We start from the raw sequence: 15,846 nt of genomic DNA, 5'->3' as shown, positions 1-15,846 counted from the left end.
ATAAGGTCACTCTCTCTTACATAGGTGCCCTTTATTTGGAAAAGTCCTTCACATAATGTTTCTTCCACAGAATGTTAAAAGGCTTTACATACAAGCTTCTGAATTTTAAACATTGAGTTGATGAGCAGAGCTAATAGCCAAAAGCAATAGCTTTAGATTTATTTCCAAATTTCTAACCTATTTTGGTTTTTGGAAAGGTTTCTTTTGGACTCATTTACACTAAAATAATTATTTAATTCCCAGAGTGGCATTTGTTAATCCCTTTGTAGGACATAGATTATCTACTATCCCTCAAAAGACTGACAGACTGTTAATAATAAGTAAATGCTGTTACTAACAAGCATTTTAAATTAAAATTGCAGTTAAGTTGCAATTAACAAACAGAAATAAGTTACTTATATAACTAGATCTCAGAAACCAGAGATGAGGTTGTTCAAGTACACCACAGTTCTCATTTTCTTAGCAACTCTTCAACAAAACTGGAGTTTAAAAACAGTTTTAAAACAAACAAATATTTAATTCAAATAGAATTAAACAAAACAAAACAAAACGGGTTTTCTTGCTTAATTCCCAATAGAAACACTACAGCCACTTATTGTTTAAAGTATTAATTCTTCAGAGACACATTAAAGACTCCACAATATTTAAATCATTTGCACTGTATCATTTGTAGCTTTGCTTGACATTTAGTTTCATACACCAAAACCAAGGGACAAAATTGTTCTTCATGCATGTTGATATTCTAAATTTGAGATACATCAGAAATAAACCTGGCATTCTTCCAGTTTATTTCATTCTGGTCACACTAGGGAAAATATGCTTGAGTTTTAGCCTCCCAATAATTCTCAGAAGAATCAAAGATATCTCTGCAAATGAATTGCTAGCAACAAAACTCACTATCCAAGGTCAAAAAATATTGCTGACCACATGTGAAAACTCTTTAAGGAAGCTCATGAACAAAGATAGTAACCTTGATATTTTTCACTTACACGCTTTGATAAATCCCTTTTGGAAGATCAGACACTCAGTATTTACAATTACATTATCCACATAGATATAATAAGTAAACTGCATTGATTTCACCCAAGTTGTATGGAGCAAATGATCTGATAGCTTCTTTCCACACTTATGGCATTGTATTTCAAGCCTAATTTATCTATATTAATTCTGGTGCTACCTTTCTTGACTATGAAGTGACAAGAAGTGGAAGGAAGGCACTGTATTATTTTCTTCCTGAGTAAGTACCTATCATGAAGTTTACTAGAGACAACTTACTTAGATTACACAGATTGCTTTGATTTCCTGGAAAGAAAGCTCAGCTTCCCTGTAGAGACACTCAACAGTAGATCCAGAAGGTACATAATGGTTGCATGCAGAAGTAAGGTGCATCACATCATTGCGATAACCTAATCACACCTGTATAGTTTCAGCAGCTTTAACTCCCTTCATTACGAATCTCTCATATTTTGATTTATATATATAACTTTTCAGGCTTATTCCAACCAGAGGTTAGATAGAACTTGGTTATTTATACAATGGTAGTTCATCTGTCATACACAATTTTGAAACAAGATAATTAAAGTCCAAAAGGAAGGGTGCTAGGTATTCTGGGATTCCAGGTGAACTCAGAGACGTCTCAAACTTGTCTCTCTTGTAATCTAGGAATCTTTTCCCCCATATCTCAGTACCACTTGTACAAGAACACAGTGCTTCACTGCCTGAAAAAGTTGTTTGGAAAACATTCATAAATTTTAGTGAACTTAAAACACATTTAACTGTGATGACATTGGCTATATGCGCATTTAGATGGAAAGCAAGGTGAAAGAGGCACATCCAAAATCAACTACGTTTGCAGACAGATGACTATGGAAATGATGAGACAGAAAAAAAGGATGTGAGCCCTACTATATCCATTAGCCAAACCCTTGGTACATAACAGGCATCAAAATAAAGCTGGCATTGGAAGCTTTAACTGTTGACTTATCCACTGGTAGTCATGAGAAAAGTGTGCAACCAGTACTTCCCATTCTGCAATTCCTTCTTGAGAAACTAATGAAGGTGATTTTGCTTCCAAAACTGCCAGGTGTCTTTCAAAAAATTCATAGTATGTACAAAAGTATTCAAGGAGCATCACACTGCCTCTTTATTTTCCAAGGAACAGACACTTGCATGTGGCTATACAGTCCTGCTAAGTAACTCCTAAAAATTAACTTATGGTACCAGCACTGCTGAGAAGGCAGTAAATTCAAAAAGCAGTAAAGCTCACATTTATCTAAGTAATGCAACTCTCCAGTGAGCAAAAAATGTAAAAGACTTGCTGCAGAATAATCTCTCTTCTAATTTAATTCTGAAAAATCTGAAGAATCTGAAGACTATGCAGTGTTACATTAACTGATGCTCTTGATCTCAAAAATAGCTCATAACCTTGTTATGATGGCTGGTTATGATTTGGTCATGCATTTTAAGTTCATCTTCAGTACTTAATTTAGACTTCACAAGTTAACACATGATGTTCTATTCTCTAGTTTTCTAAAGAATTTCTTTACATCTCTTTGTAATTTAGTTGCTTCATATGCTTCATATTCATATTCCTGTGGAAAATTCAACAGGATGGAAAAACCATTATGAATATTGCCAGGCTACAGTGGAGTGTGCCTAATAAGAAACTTAAATTTCATTTTCTCAAAAATCAACATATGTAGTACTAGATGTCCTTGTCAGTCTTCGACTAAAATTGTACTCTGCTTTCTTATGAGTGTCTAATTAGCCATTACTCACACTGACAGAACACATGCCCTATCCTTCAGAATCAAATATGACACAGCAAAATATTTTAGGCATGTGTTTTTAACTATGCATTTTTGACAAACTGAATATTCCAGGAACACAGCCATCGGAGACCAAGAGATTCTGGTCTCATTTGAAATTGTCTGGCAAGATGGAAAAGTTTGGAATTAATCTTTTTGATTGCCTCACATCAAGATCAACAGATAAAAATCTACAGCAATGTTGAGCTCAGACCATTCACAATTAGAAATAGGATTTCTACTGATTATTTATTTTCTTTGTATAGCAAATAGTGCAATGAAGGAATTAGCATGAATGTTTATGTCTGGCATCTAGCAGAGCTGAGTAATTTGTAGAGTGCAGGAAAGTGAAGATTGGCTGATGGGTTTAATTTGGACTTGTTTTTACACTTAAAGTACATTTAGCTAAATTGTTTGGATAGAAAAATCTAAATGTTTCATTTTCCAAGTGCTTAGTTTCTTCAGAACCTCTTACAGAAACATTCACACATATTATCATTTCCTTAAGAGATGCAATTCTAATTAATTATTTGTCTCTTAGTAAACTTTGTTTTGAAGCAATTTGATTTACAGCCCAAGACTGTGACGTTAAGAAAAACTTTGATATGTGACAGAAACTAAGTTTAAAATAAAAGGTGGCCAAGAAATTCTTTGTTATGATACATAAATCATACCTACTGCACTCACAGTAGGGTTGCCAGTACTGTCCAGTCTCACAGAATTGAGTGTCACTGTTGGAGTGATTCCAGAGAAGGGCTACAAAGATGACCAGAGGGCTGGAGCACCTCTCCCACAAAGAGGGGCTGAGAATAATTTGGGGAGGTCTTGTACCGTCCAGTACCTGGAGGGACCTACAGAAAAGCTGGAGAGAAATGTTTTACAAGGGCATGTAGTGACAGGACAAGGGTTAATGGCTTTAAACTGAAAGATCAGAGCAGATATGAGGAAGAAGTCTTTGACTGTGAGGATGGTGAGACACTGGAACAAGTTGCCCAGGGAGAGTTGTGAATGCCTGGAAGTTTCAAGGCCAGGCTGGATGGGGTTTTGAGCAGCCTGATCTAGTGAAAGGTGTCCCAGCCCATGGCAGAGGGGTTGGAACTAGAGCTTCTTTAAGGTCCCTTAAAATCCAAACCATTCTGGGATTCTACGCACATTTGGATCTTTTATACAATTGTATTAGGCACAAGAGAGGTAACAATCTTTGTACAACACACAGTCCTTGTAGTTTTTGTGGTCGACAAAGACTGTCTTATTCCTGAAATTTTCCCTTAATTTTCAACAGATTTCTCTTAAAATTTTACTCCTTTCAGAATGCCTGATTGGTCCAATTTGCTAACAAGCCTAAGCCTGAAGTATTCCTGACAGATCTCACTCCCTTCACACTGCTTGACTAGCACAAAAAAGGTATCTGAAGCATCTAGTTTCCCCAGATGCTTACATAAAATTGTAAGAAGAATGGAAACATATCCTTGCTGATATGCTTTTGGCCACTGGTCTAACCCAATGTGAGCACTTTAAATGTTTTACCATATCCTCTGGAATATAGTACCTAAAGCCAAAGGCATTTATCAAGGTGTAGGAATATCATGGATATATACAATCTTATGTACTCTGATTTATACTTTGTTATTTTGTTTTGAATTCATACCATTTGCTTTGGTTTTTTGTCTGCTATTTAAGTTTTCAAAGAATTGGATGTCATAATGTCACACTTTGATTACCATGTGGTAACAGTCAACTGAAGCCCATAATTTTTAGATACAGAGCCAGGATTCCTTTTCTCTGCCATGTCTGTCTCCCTAAATTTAACTACACTGATTTTCATTCTATTTGCCATACACTCAATTCAATAAAGTCCCCTGGCAAATTTTTATTGTTGGTGCTACCTTACCTACCCAGAGTAAGTTAGTAAGTCAGCACCAAACTGACACATATCACTGCTTACTGGGATTTTTTTCCCCATATTATTTATGAATATATTGAAAAGACTATGTTCAATAAATATTCTGCAAACTTCACAGGAAACCATTCTTCACTGATCAAAGTATCATACATTTTAATCAAGTGTTTACCCTTTCAAACAAACAAAATAACTATTTATTTTCCTTTATTACCTCTGGCAAAGTACTAGAGTTAATATCTTTTATAAATTCTGGCCAAATGTATTAACAGGTTCCACATAACAACTGATTCTCTCAAAGCAACACCATATATCCACAAAGAAAAAAAATTCCTTTTACAATAACCATGCTTGCTTTTCCAAAAGCATATGATATTTATTTATTCATTCATTCATTCATTCTATTATCCATTCAATAATCAATTTAGAAAAGGAAAAATCCTGACTTCAAATGCATTCAGATGGTAGTAGGAAGAGTTTTTGTTTTGCAATGATCAATTACACAAAATGATGGAGGCAATTGAATGTTTTCCTTAGAGAAACAGAAACAGCACAGTTATATCAAAAAGTGCTTTATTTTCACACACAATTTCTTCAGTCTGTATTTCTGTCTAAAGATTATGTTAGACATTTGTAAGAACTGCATAAATGGTCTGCATTAATGAACAGACATTTCAGTCATTTATAGGACTGCTAATATTTTAGCCTATGAAATCATTATGTAAATCAAACTAATTTCCACAACAGCCATTCAACTTCAAACAGCTGCACAACCCAGGACTTTTCCTTTTCTAAAGAAATCTGCATACTATTGTATTCTGTATCACAGTTGTACAGCACCAGTATTGTCCTTTACTGGAACAAAAGAGACCTTGAAACCATGGTCCATATTTTAGGTGCTTGCTGTGATGCTCACCTTACCATCTGTTCACATTAATCTTATAAACAAATCTGCTCAAAGCATGCCAAATACAATCAGATTAACAGTAAAAAATATTTGTAATTAGATGCACAAAGGAGCACTTGATCACTAGAAATATGTGATGAACTAAAATGAAGTCCTATGTACATCTTTAGTCAGTCACCTTTAATCTTGTATTACCATAATTGACACTTTTTCTTCTTTTGAAAACACTCGCTTGACAAAGTAGACAAGATAATCAGGCTACCATATTAGCTCTGTAGCTTTTATGACCAAGTGACTACAGAAAAAGAGCCTGACTTGACCTCTCAATTTTCTTCTCATTCTTATCACCCAATACAGCAGGCTACCAAAACAACCTACACCTTTGGAAAGAACACTAAAATGCTATTACTTAATGAATATTGTTGAAAACAACACAGGGAGTGTCATTCTCAATACCAAAAAGATCATAGAATCATAGAATAGTTTGAGTTGGAAGAGACTGAACGGTCTTCTAGTCCAATCCCCCTGTGATGAGTAGGGACATCTTCAGCCAGATCGGGTTGCTCAGAGCCCCACCCAACCAGACCTTGAATGTTTCCAGCAATGAGGCATTTACCACCTCCCTATCCAACTTGTGCAAGTTTCACCAGCCTTATTGTAAAAAACTTCCCCCTTATATCTAATCTAAATCAACCTTCCTTGAGTTAAAAACCATTGCATCTCATCCTATCCTAACAGGCCGTGCTAAAAGGTTTGTTCTCATCTTTAAAGATCCCCTTTACAATACACCATTTAGGTACTGAAAGGCTGCAATAGGGTCTCCCTACAGCCTTCTCTTCTTCAAGCTGAATAACCCCAACTCTTTCAGACTCTCTTCACAGGAGAGGTGCTCCAGCCCTCTGATTGTCTTTGTGGCTTCCTCAGGACTCACTCCAGCGATTACACGTCCTCCTTACTGTGGGTGCATCCCAGCTGCATGCAGCACTTCAGGTGGGGTCTCACCAGAGCAGAGCAGAGGGACAAAATCACCTCATTCAACCTGCTGGTTATGCTTCTTCTGATGCAGGCCAGGAATGAACACTGAGCAAGACAAATAGATTTGACTAGCAAGAAAGAGAGGAAGCCAGAAAAAATTAGGGCTCCTCCCAGTCCCATAGAAGCCACACCTTCTCTTGTCCCCTGAATCCCCTTAAATTATCCTTATCCCTCCTACCTCTCTCTCCTGTCCAAAATGCACTCTGTAATGATTATGAAACTGAAATTTCTTTCTCTTGAAAGTCTTGACTCATTTCTAATTATATAAATTCAGAGGTTATAAAAATTGTGGTTACAGATGATAAAATTAGCAGATATAGAAAATTTAATATAGAGAAGTTGGAAGATAAGCAGGAAAAAAAAAGCTCAGTGAAAGAAGGTTCATTCTTCATGTAACAGTTATCAAAGTTTTAGTGTATTATCTATTTAAAAAAACCCCAACAAACTGGTAAAGTATTTTTTCATTGAAGACATATGGTAGAAAAATATGACTAAGCAGAGACACATATATGGGCACAAATATGCGTTAAACATCAGCTATATTTGGCACAGCCATACATTTCAGCACCTTCCACTTAGCCAGGTGGATGAACACAAGCAGGTGCAGATTAGAAAGCAGGACAACAGAACACCAAAGTCACATTTAGAGGTCATACAAATACAAATACATATAATGGAAATACTCTGACTTCAGAGGAAAAATTGGTCTCTGTGTTTACTAAAATTTCTGATAATTGTTATAGTTGATTCTGATGAATTCTAAAAATTTTTATCACTTTAATTTTCTAATTACAAGCCTGATAGAAAATAAAGTAATCATAAACACTGCATTTACATTTATCTATTTGTCCTTCTCAATTAACAACATTAATTTATACTACAATGAAAAGGTTTAAAAAATTTATTTTTTAAAAGAGAAATCCTTAGATTTCTTTACATAGCCATACAGCCAACCATGTCAAAAATGATGACATATTTGCAGCAGGTTTTAAAGGCACCATACTGTTCTGAACAAAGCTCTCTACGCCATACTCATGAAATGAATGTTGTATAACATATTTCTAAACTAGGCCTATACCTATTTCAGAGTCATCAGATAGGTCAATAGACAAGGTCACATTAAAACATCATCTTCCACATCATCTATCTTCATCCATTTGGCCAGCAAATTCAAATGCAATTCAGAAGGATGACTTAAAATATTTCATTTAGAAATAGTACTCACTCCAAACCATTTTAGAAAGTAATCTATTTAACAAAATAAAGGCCAAGTGCCAATTAGTATTACATGTGATTTATAATGTTACATTTTAAGAGAATGTAAAATAGACATGATGTATTTGTGATAGCTTTTTTCAATTGGTCAAATTGCATGAATAGAAGGACAATAATAATGAGCAGGACCAGGCCCCAAAAGGGTTACTGTGCAAAGCTCCCAACAATGGCAGATCTGTCTCCACCCAGAGGGCTTACAATGCAAATATTATTCTTTGCAAATGGAATACAGAAAAACACAGAAACAAACAAACGCAGAAGTATTTTGATTGCTAACAAGCACTCACAGTTAAAGGGGCTTTAAATATCCTGTGGTAGTTTCCTGAAATGCCAAGCTCAAATTGATGCAATGTAGCACCTGTCAGTGAAGGTATTTCACCCCTGTACCTATAAAACACTCGACAATGAATCAAATATTTGTTTGAACTCTGTCCCATACTATGTCCAAATGTATGTGTGGTTGATAACTGTACTCTTCAAGCCCACCAAGCAGGATACGAGTGATTAACCAAAGTCATCATTTTAGAATTATCACTGTCTCTTTCAAATATCCTGCTCCAAACTAATGAGAGGAGTTATTTGAAGCACTACCACAGTACCATTTGGTGCTATGAAGGGACTATAATTAGCTGGTAAATTGTTTTAATTTGTTTGATTAGCCTCTACAAAAAACAGGTCATCTGAAATATTTCTTCCCTGTTTTGATACCTAAATTACTTTTTCCTTGGGATCATTACAGACAGCATGTACAGTGACACTTTAGTTGTAAGAGTCAGCTTTTACAGCATCTGCTATTCAGACTAGAATTTCCCTGCTGAGCATCTATTAAAAACTGATTTTTTCTTTAAGTTTCCAATTAAAATTGCTCAACTATTATTGGAAACCAGGTAGAGGTAGAATACATTATTCTGCCAATGCTATGAAGTTCTTACAATGATTTCACTGAGAAATTTAAATGACCCTTTCTTTTGAATCAGATCTTCAAATCTGTCCAGAGATTGAATTCCTATAAATTTATGTCTTCTGAGCTTGCAAAACCCTATTCAAATCCTGCAAAGTAACAAACCTTTGAAGGCTGATTTTTGCTTATACTCTGCTGAGGTCACCTACTTTACCCTGTGACAATGTTGTTTATAATGAGCACATTCAATCCCCACATAGAGCCAGCAAGGTTCATCTACTCCCAAAGGAAAACTGGGCATGTTTACCAGCTTGATTGACTCTCCTAATTAAACTAATCACACCAGAAACCAGTCCTTTTTTGTAAATAATACACTGACGACTGTGTATCACGCAAGGCTATAAGTATCATGATCCACTTCAGGGTTATCAAGCATTCAAGGTTCTTTTTGCAACTGTTCCCCATGCCTGGTAGGTGATGATGCAGAGGTTCAGTGTAAGAACCAAAATCACGCAGAATGTCTCACCTGTACTTTCAGTACCTCTACCAAAGCCCCCCAGGGAAGTCAGAGAAAATAACAGTTTCTTGTCTTGTTGGGAGCTGGAAACAGTAGACCAGAAAATAACCTGGGGCAAAGGCTGGGAGACAACAGGAAAAACAGGATGAAGAAACACACAGAGTATTGTCTTCACAAGTCTACATACTTCTTTTCAGAACACAACTTGGTTTTTCCAAGTATGAAAACTAGTCCTATGGCACCAATTACCTAGTGGCACTAGCAAAAGCCACTAGCAAAGTTAATGCCTCATCCCTCCATGCTGTTGCTTCTATAGCCCAGCACTAGCTTGCCATTACTAAATAGCTTGATATTCTTTCAACACAATAAAAGACAGTAACTAAAACACAAGCTCGTATTTGCAAGTACTTCCTATTTTTCTGTATTTCTTAAATAAACTATAACTTTTTTGTGAGAAAGAAACAAAAAACAAAAAAAAAGGAGACATCACTTTACCTCCCTATTATTTCAAATACTAATGTCAATTTAACTAACCTGTATGTTTAGACAACTACGGTATTAACATTATTCTTTTAGAAGACTGTATTGTTCATGTATGGCTTAAATAATGAAAGTGTTGTTATTCTGAGTCACTTTCTTAACTATGTTCAGTTCATTTTATTCTTAGATACAGCCCAATTTTGCTGAAATGTCAGTTTCAGGATCAGGCTTCATCTTTCTTTCTTCCCCAGACCAATCTGAAGCTCATGACTTTTCATAATATCTTATCAATTCAGTGGTTCTTGCTTATTGAAAAATGCACTGCCCCAGTTGTTTCATTCTGTTTGAGTAAGTTTTCCCACATCTCTAACCATTTCCCTTAACATTCATTCCTAGGCTATTTTAGGACCTACATTTTCAGGATGTATCTGTACAGGATGATGGCATGTCAAGATTAATCCAGAGCCCTAATACTAAGTACACACATCATCTGTTAAGGATTTTGCTATCTTGAAAAGATCACACTTTCTTGCTTGCAGCTTTGATTGATGGGAGGTTGTTTCCTGTTACAAGGGAAACAGTAATCAGATATCAGAGTAAGAACAACCACTGCTCCTATCAGAGGCACTTCATTTGGTGGTGTTCCAGAAATTTGAGATGAAAATGAATTTATGTTGGCCAATATGTTGGCCAATGTTGTGATCAAATCACAGCATTCCAGTGTTGCCACTGTTCCAATAAGAAATTATTGAAATAGACCTACTTTTACTGTTGCCATGTCATATTACAGTTATCAAAAAGAGAACACATTGCTCCTGGAGCCTACAGAGTCTTCATCACTGGAAGTTTTTAAGAACAGGTTAAACCATTCCTGACAGTGTGTTAATTCTACTTGGAGGAAGATCTGACGGATACAAGGAAGAGAGGCTATCACTGTAGACAGGAAGTCAAAATCCAGCACACACCATTAATGTGTGTGTGTGTGTATGACTAACTGAAGTCCAGAAGCATCCAATGAATTAACAGTTTTAATTCCCCTGCTCATCACACTGGACACAAAGGTGGCGATTGCTCTTCTTTCCTTCTGCAGGCAGGAATATTGCACTGAACAGCCTATAGACAGTTTCACTGCTCAAAGGATTCCTTGACTCAAAATCATGCTTAGAGCACTGGGGTGAACTATAGTTTGGCTAAAGTAGAGTTTGCCTCCTGGGCAACTGTACAAATTAACACCCTGCTATGATGAAGCAGAAATTACCTAACCCTCCAGCTACATATTATCACAGATTTAATGATCTTTGCAAAATAAAGTTGTATGATCCAGTGATAATGATCTCCACATGAAGTAAACTTGTTCAACATTTCAAATAATTTATAAGCTTTCTGTAATTTCCTGCCACTCTCTTTCCAAAGTATCTGCCTTTCTTACTTTAAGTTAATTTTTTAATTTCATGTCAGTGTTGTGGTTCCAATTTTTATTTCCTTTAGTATTTCTCATCACTGAGTGTTATATCTTATCTTTTTTATAGGTTTTTTGTTTGTTTTTAGAACTGGAGATTGGCTCACAGAAGAAAAAAAAATGCAACAAGATGAATTCAGCTACACAATGTCATTACAGCTAGCCAGTTTCATGTATTTGTACTCATGCTCGTCTGATTCAAACATTTTGTTTGAGAGGTTGTAACTTCAGGACTTTGAGACAGTTCTAATAATTGCCGATGATGTCTTGCCTTGCAGCTATCTGGATGAAATTCTATTGCAATCATACCGTACCACTCAACTCACTAAGTCAGCCCTGCTAGAATACTTCACAACCTTCCCCATTTAAGCTGCTGAAATGGTGTTGTGTCTTCCGCAAAATTTGCTATTTCTCTGTTCATCCTCCATTTTCTGGCTAATAATAGCACATTAAGTGCTAACAGAAGTCCTAGCAAAGAACTGAAGTACACAGCACTACTGATATAAAACTTGAACATACATTCTTACTACCATTTTTTTCTGTCAGACTGTCCAGTTGAGAAATCTTGCTTCTCCCTTAACATTTTTGCTCTTCCTAGGCTTTTCTGCAAAAAAGCTGAAAAAATGCTAAAAGAAAGTAACAAATATCCTTTCTGTTTTACATCTCCTTTCCAGTTCATTTTGGAACAGATTTAATGTTTTCTTTCTGATGTTTTTCCACTTACTATAGCTGTAAATATGAGAAATACTACTGACAGCTTAATTATTACAGAACAGCTTGATTTTTCTTGAAATGGCTGTTAAGATAAGCCTTTCACACCACGTAAGCCTGCATATAGCAAAAAATTCTCCTTAGACTGGTTCCAACAATGCTAAGGAAAATAGTGCATATTTAAAATTGGGAAAGAAGTCCAAGAAAAGACCTAAAGATTCAGAATCTGCATACAGTTCCAGAATTTAAGGAAAGGGTGAATGTTTTAAAGAATGCTTTCTAAACTATTGAAATGTAAATTTAATCATCCCCAAGACAAAGAATAATGTCATAAGCAATTTTATTAATTTCTAACATACTCTTTATTAGCATTCTCAAGTAGAATTTTAGTTTTTCATAGTTGAAAACAGAATGTGATAAATATCATCAAACATGCTGCTGCCTATAGGGATAGCTCTGTAGGTCAGATTAATGCCAGTAAAGTGAAAAGCCATAGTGTTGTTATAGCTGTGAGGATTTAAGGATATAAGTCAAGATTTGGAAGAAGTAGCACTATCATTTATTGAATGAAATAATAAAGCTGGTCTGCCTGCAATTAAGATCTTGTATTGGGCTTGTATTCCAAAAAAAGTGTTTGGTTATTTTGTTTTTTTTTTTTCTGAACTGACAAAAATCACTACCACTCTTTTTATGTCTTGCCTTACTGGTATGTAAAAAAGATCAAAACAAGGGAGCATAGTTCTGAAGAAGAGGAGATTTAGGAAATTTAGGAGATTTGAACAAAGTAGTGGCACACATCTAAATGTGTTTACTGGCTGTTGCTTAGCAGGAATGAAAAGTACTTCCTTGTTAAACAAAGACTGAAGATTAGGAAAAAGTGGTCTCTTGCATTTTTAAAAAACAAGCTGGGAGTAGTAAATCTTTCACCACTTCAACACAAAGACTTATGAAATATTTATCTTTTTAAAATATCATTGGTATACCTGGTATTTTACTGGATGAAAAACACCTAAAGAAACTGCCAGCCTAATAACAGACAGTGTCCATAGTGAAAGTAAGAATAAAAAGGTATGTCAGCTCAGATGCACAAATGGACTTAAAATTTATACCCACATGTGACAATTTAGTAAATTATGTGCATCAGAAAATTTACAGAAAGGATTTGAACATAAAATGCTTTGCAGATAGACTGAGAAGCTATGTACAAGGGAGTGGGAGGGAAGATATGGAACATTAGAACTAATACATGCTAACTTTGAGAATAAATGCCTAGAAGATTATGGTATTCAGAAGAGCTAGTACTGAGAGCTGCTTGGTTTTGCTTAAAAAAATAAAGCTACAAACAAAAACGGAAACTATGTAACTGAAATAAAGAAACTGGCATGAAATATTTTGCAGGCAGAGAAGAAAAAAATCAGTTAAAATTTGTCTGAGGCAATATGCTTTTCAGATACAATATACTCACTGTACTTTATCACTCTGTATAATTTACTGTTTCAAAGGTTTCATTTATAATAAAATTATTTGTAATTTCATATTTTTTGAATCCCTGCAGATTTTCTCATTTGTTATATGAAAGTGTGTATTTAACTACAAAAAACATGATGGGTGCTTAGCTCTAGCACCATGCAAATAGATGAGTCAAATCTAACAGAACTATTTCACAGACCTGGTTTCTGTAAGCAGTCATGTCCCTTTATAGCATGTAGAGTAGAAACAGGCTCTAGTGACATACAAAAGAAACTCTTACTTTGATTATGCCAGTATTAATTATACAATACAATGGCTCCTCTGAGATGAATAGAATCGTTGTAGCTTGTGAAATATGTGCATATCTTTTACTACTGAGAAGCACTGCAGAAGTGTAATAATTAAATTAACAAATTAGAAGCTTTGCCAAGCATGTAGCAGGATCTAGGTTTATGGATAAGAGTGGATGAAATTGTAAGATTAAAAAGTAATTTCACTTTTTAAACTGAGACATTTTGTCATATATGGCCAAAAGCATCCTACTTTTGAGAATTTAGTCCCAAACTGAGCAAGTCATGATATTGCAGTTTATTCCACCATTGTACAAGAGTAAGAACAATGTAATTACTACTTGCCAACTTTCCTTACTTTGTTACTGTCTCTATCTTACTGCAGACACAGCTTCTTTCATATTGTCAAAAGCTAAAATCACTTCTTCATAACTATAAAATTATTGTAACCTTTTTAAAATAATGTGATCCTAGATCACTGTTCAACATTAATAACGTTGAAAATAATGTGTTTGACTCCAATGTTTGGGGGTTTTTTGTGTAACTTCCTTTTTGTAGTTAAACATTGGTTTTGGTCATATGTGTGTAGCTTGTAACTGCTTTGTCTCATCTCCTGTTTTCATGAATGATTAAAATGCAGTAGTGGTGAACCATATTCAAAGTTGCATTTAAGACTCCAGTAAATCAATAAATTTCAACTTTTATTCTTGTGTTCTAAAATTACAAGATGCAAAGCGGTAACAGTTTTTTTGTATTTTGTTGTGGTTGTTGTTTTGTCGTTTGTTTTTTATCAAAATCAAATCAGATTTGATTTTGAATAGAGAAAATCCCTAAGAAATATGCTTTTGGGCAACTTATAATCTTTCCTATTTCTGGGAAATGTTCTCATCCCCTGTCTATGAATATAGAGCAAATATAGCACTCACATAGCAAGTAACATCTTTGTTATGTAACTGTGTGACATTTTAAATGAAAGTGAAAATATGCACAGCAAGATAAGTATGCAGTGGAAACACCTCATAAAGCAAAAGCAGAATCTATTCACCAGTGAATGGAGGCACATGTGATGATCAGGCCTTTCTAAAAATAACTTGTTGGTTCAGATAATAGAGCTCACTTAAGATTGTATATGAGAAAAGTTAAGTTGATGAAAGTAATTTGATGGAGACAATATCTTTACTGTTACCTTTTAAAAGTACATTGCCATTTTTGTAGTTACATTTATAATATTTTAAATTATTAATTTCATCATTACCAAATACCTTTGCAGAGAAAAAATGTTGACCTCAGTTGTTAAATCAGCACCCATTTAATAGATATCCTTTGCAAGAAAAAAAAAAAATTACATAAACGAAAGGAGTTATTTCTTAAGTAGTGCTTATTGCATAAGGAGTTCTACTCACCAGGGAGCAAATTAGTGGACTTTTCCATTTTAATTACAAGCAAAGGAACTTAGTTCTTGACTGTGTATCAAATAGGCTGTGTAATTATTTATTATGTATGATAAATTACTCAAAAATTATTGTCTTCAAGTAAAATTTTACTATGGCAATCAAGTCTCCCAGAAAAAAAAAAAAAGAAATACAATTTCAAAACTAGAACTTCTGCAGGTCATCCAAAAAAATTCCTTACTTGCTTCTGACTTTAGGAGACAGTACTTCATTTCACAAAGGAAGAGAAAGCAATGGCAGAAGAAATATAGCCTTTATCTTACTAGGCTATAGAAGACAGAAATCCACCAGGAACGATCACAGCTATTTCACTGAATTGTATTTTAAATTAAAAAGAAATATCTGAATTAATGTACAGGTTATTTTTCCATCTCAAAATAGTTCCTGATTTCAAGCTACTAGCATTATAGGGTACCAATTACAAAAGCATTGATAAAAGTAATAAACAAGGAATCATCTAGTCCTGGTTTTGAATAATCTTCAAATATTGACCTAATAGAAAAGCATGAAGTTAAATCTGTGTAAAGGGTTTGATATTTTGAACCAGACAAGATAAAGTGTCATGTTGTTATCCACCTACATGGAGATGAGGGATGTAAATATATGGAGGCTATTCGTTTGCTGCTCATTATCATTCTTGAAA

The 15,846-nt window shown here is 34.9% G+C and overlaps 1 protein-coding gene across 2 annotated transcripts in view; it reads right to left on the bottom strand.

The window, feature by feature from the left end:
- IMMP2L (inner mitochondrial membrane peptidase subunit 2) overlaps positions 1-15,846 on the bottom strand; it is a 405,860-nt gene that overhangs the window by 298,808 nt on the left and 91,206 nt on the right. The window lies entirely within an intron of this gene.

The sequence above is a fragment of the Lichenostomus cassidix genome, chromosome 1Aa (genome assembly GCF_008360975.1).
Source record: "Lichenostomus cassidix isolate B80296 chromosome 1Aa, HeHo_3.0, whole genome shotgun sequence".
NCBI lineage: Eukaryota > Metazoa > Chordata > Aves > Passeriformes > Meliphagidae > Lichenostomus > Lichenostomus cassidix.
This window is presented reverse-complemented; position numbering and strand designations above follow the sequence as displayed.